The sequence below is a fragment of the Rhipicephalus microplus genome, unplaced genomic scaffold (assembly GCF_043290135.1).
Source record: "Rhipicephalus microplus isolate Deutch F79 unplaced genomic scaffold, USDA_Rmic scaffold_18, whole genome shotgun sequence".
Lineage (NCBI taxonomy): Eukaryota > Metazoa > Arthropoda > Arachnida > Ixodida > Ixodidae > Rhipicephalus > Rhipicephalus microplus.
The window spans coordinates 11,127,850-11,132,395 of NW_027464591.1; positions in this window are offsets into that span (position 1 = coordinate 11,127,850).

The following is a 4,546-nucleotide window of genomic DNA, read 5'->3' on the forward strand; positions in this document are numbered from 1 at the left end:
GCAGACAATAATGTTGACGAATGTTGTTGCTCCCACCTGTTGTGAGGTACACAATATAGTTACAGTTTTGCATGCAAAATAATGATTGATATTTCGGGTTTAACGTCCCAAAATCACTATATGATTATGAGAGACGCTGTAGTGGAGGGCTCCGGAAATTTCTACCACCTGGGGTTCTTTAACGTGCACCAAAATCTGAGCACTCGAGCCTAAAACATTTCTGCCTCCATCGGAAATGCAGCCACCACAGCCGGGATTTGATCCCGCTACCTGTGGGTCAGCAGCCGAGTACCTTAGCCACTAGACAACCGCGGCGGGGCTGCGAAAAAATCACTAGCCTTTCTAATTTACGGGGAGTTGTGCATAGCTCATGTGCCAACTGTGAGAAGTGAAACAAGTGTCAGAACACGGTATTAAGACCTCCTAAATGGCTGCACAGTTGTGTAGGACGAAGTGTGAAGTGCCACGCCAAGCATCCAGATTAACCAAGCTATTCAATAGAACTGGATATTGCAATAAGATTCACGACTAACAGTTAGTGATCTGTAAGACAAAGTTCCCCTAGTTGACCGCACTAGAATTTGCGAAATTATATATCGTATGTCCAGATATCCCAAAGCTTGTTGAAGATGGGTTCCAAAAATGCTTACTGACCAATTCAACCTCCAAGTGGATGGACGTTTTTGCACTGCTACCGATAAGTCAGGGATGATTTGTTTTCGCACACTGTTTCACATGTGACGACGCTTGATAGTGTACACAATCACACAAACAACACAGTGGTGACACTACTCCTTTTCACATTGATTGATTGATTGATTGATTGATTGATTGATAGGTTGAGTTTAACGTCCCAAAGCCACTATATGATTATGAGAGACGCCGTAGGGGAGGGCTCCTAAAATTTGGACCACCTGTGGTTCTTTAACATGCACCCAAATCTAAGCACATGGCCCTGCAACATTCCTTTTCACAAATACCGAAAAAGTCAAGCAACTAATTAAGCGAACTGCAGTTAGATAATGATGGCCACCAATTTCCAAGTCCAAAAGGGCATTTTTAGTGTTTAATTTCATAAAATGTGGGCCATAGTTACAGCTGAAATATACTGTGAAACACTCAACAATGTGAAAAGTGGGATAAACAATGATCACGTCACAAATTTTCATCCAGAATCGTCCTCCTACATGACAGCAGACATCCTTGCACCCAAGTCAGAACCAATGGGAAGATAAAAATTTTGGTTAATAATACAAATTGCACGCCCTACTGGCCTAAACCAACAGCATGTTATTATTTCCCCTTCTTTCACTTGAAACAGGAGCTCGGGGTACGAATTGAAGAAAGCGAAAAATTCAAGATCACCGTTAGCAACAGGTTCAATTACCAGGCGGCACTTTTATATGCAGATTGACAAAAAAAATAGTGCGATGGTGCGAAAAGTGCTAAAAAGTTACCGGTGATTCTGTAGAAAAGTGAAGTAAGTTTTCGCTAATCTAATCCCACCAATAAAAATTTTTGTTAATGAATAGTTAGTTCTTGGGAACCAAACGGCCCTTACTCTTTGAATGACCCTCAAAATTTTTCTGCTTTGCATTGACAGATGAATAAATGAGCTTTCTTTTTGTGTCAATGGTGCATAGTCATCAAAGACACTGCTCAAACCATAGATGACGGCACAAGCTGAAATCACATTTTCATTCTTCACTACTTACTAACTGTATACCTCACTCTAAACATAGGTATCATACAAAACTAGTTCTTTTGGCTTCATATTCTAAAGCATTATCAAGGAAATAGCTGTTAGTACACCTTCAAATCATCATGTGCAAACACTGCCAACGCTGTTAAAAATAAACATCCTTTGACATGTGTAAGAATTTCTTATTTTGTGTGAGGTCTTTTACATAGAACAAATCTTAGTTCAGTAGAACGTCGTTATTTTAAATCGGTTAAGTAAAAGCGCATAGCCCTGCGTATTTCTATGGGGAAAATGTCTCGATAATTTGAACACATTAGTATCCACTTCGGTTAATTGAAACTGGGAGCCCCATATTTTTGTTGCTGCTCGCACAAGTCTTTCCCGTGGGATCACAATAGTTTGCAAAATCAAACCAAACAAAATTTGCTAGAGGTGGAAAACTACTGAACAGCAGCAATTCTCAGCAGATGAGATTTCAGATGCTGAACTGAAGCCCTTGTGCAAGGTATACGAAGGATGGTCCAAAGAGTCACAGTCGAAGAAATGCAAACGAATGCAAATACTGATTATTTCTCATTTCAATTGCGTTAACTCTGTCATGTAAACAAACATGTTTCGATGCACAAATATTTCCAGACGTTTCAACATTAGGGCTCACTGCTTGCGTGCATGTCGGTGCTTGGTTTTGGCGTATCATCAGCCTGATTAAACCCACTGCAGGACAAAGGCCTCTCCCATGATCGGCCAAACAACTTGGTCCTGTGCTTTCTGCTGACATGTTATACGTACAAACTTTTTAATATTATTGGCCCCGCTAACCTTCAGTCTTACTTCATGTGTTTTCCTTCTTTGTGAATACAGTCAGTTCCCCTAATGACGAGCGGTTATTCTGCCTGCGTACTACGTGCCCATTTCATGTCAATTTGTTCTTCTTGCTTTCAACTATGATATCCTTTACACCGGTTTGTTCCCTGACCTACTCTATTTTTTTTTTTGGCTCTTAAGGTTACACCTATCATTTCCTTTTCTATTGCTCGCTTCGTCGTCCTCAATTTAAGCTGAACCCTGTTTGTAAGCCTCCGAGTTTCTGCTCCATAGGTAAGGAACTGCAAGATGCAGCTGTTATATACTTTTCTCTTGAAGGTTGGTAAAAAATTAACATTCATGATTGGAGAATGCTTGCCGAATAACATCCACCTTATCCTGGTTCTTTTAGATAATTCACTCTCATGGTTCAGCTTTACGGTTGCCACCTCTGCAAGACATGTCTCGCTTAAAGAAGGGACGAGTTCTTGCACAGTTTCTTCTTTTAGAACTTTGACAGTGTCACTTTGAACATGCACGTGGTATTAGTAACTTTGTTTCAGCACTACTGTACCTCTACCTACTACTGCCTTCTAACAGTGTTCACATTCACAAAAATCTATACCTAATGTCAAAAAAGGCTGCTAAATATGCACTACTTAAGGCCCATTTGTTACCAAGTTTTATGCGATAGATACTCTACGCAATGTTTGACACGTAGAGTGAAGTACAGTATGTGCACCCCATCACATGCATTGTCCAAGAAATTTGAAGCCTGCACGTTTCCTGTTAACTGAGTAATTTATAAAGCAAGCACCTACAATCTGTGCACCCGATTTCGAACAGCCTAAACATACCGCACACCATCACTGATTTTCAGTATAAGGCTTCCATTTGTTCTTCTGCTATATTGGTGGCGCCTGGGGTTGTCACTATGGCAATTTTTGAGCTTCTTATGAATTGATGTTGGTAGCATGAAAATCAATGGTCTCTTTTTTGTCCAGTTTTCTGAGAAGAAAAAAACAGTCATGAAGAGGGTAATACAAATGATGAAACGAAAATAGGTTCAATAAATAAAGTGTCTTCAACCATACCTTGCGAGTATTTCGGCCCATGAGCTTGCTTTCAGTAACGACACATTCCCCGCTTACTTGAGGTAAGTTCAGCAATGAAGCATCCAAGCGTGCACTGATTTGACCAGTTCCTTGGAGGCTGGGGTTGGGTTGTAAGAGAAAAAAACAGTCCTGGTTACTTTGGTAGAAGCGTGAACGGATTTGTGATTCATGACTGAGAAGAATGTATTCGGGAACACTGCATATAAGAAAGGTATCGTGGACATAACACAGCTATTTTTTGTGCAATTGTCACAAAGCTAAAAAATTGCCCAACTGGATGGGCTATATGGCTCATGCAAATGTAATATCCCTGATCGTAAACTTACGAATAGTGTACAAACGCGTATACGTACTAAAGGTTCACTTGACTCTACCATGCGTTGAACTTATGAGCCTATATTGCCGCAGACTCATTTTGATCATAAACAGGCAAAACTTATGCTGTGATAATGTGATCTGTGTTAAAAAATATAGCAGCAAAGATAATTTCGGCGAATCTGGCAATGAAGTAAACAATCTCAAGCATTCACAACGTGTGCATCTCATTAGCTGTACAAGTCGAAAAGCCTTATGGAATGACAAAGACAGTACTACATGCAAAACAAAGGAGCCATGTTTAGACGCAAAGCAATGAATTCTCACTCACCGGCAAACAAGCTCACCTTTCGCATGACTATTCCTTTTACGTATGCAGTCTCCGAGTGATTTGCCGGCGTTGAATTCTCACGCTGGGGGCTGCGCAGCCGGGCGTCGATGAAGCACAGCAGCTGACATGTTTCACTACCTTTAGAGGCGTTCGCTTCGTCGTAGCGGTGCGTAAAGTCTCACACACAAACTTCCATTGATGTATCAAATCTGAATCAAAACGGAACTTCGTAATGCCGATCGATAAAAAAAGCAACACAGCTAACCGTGGTACAATTTG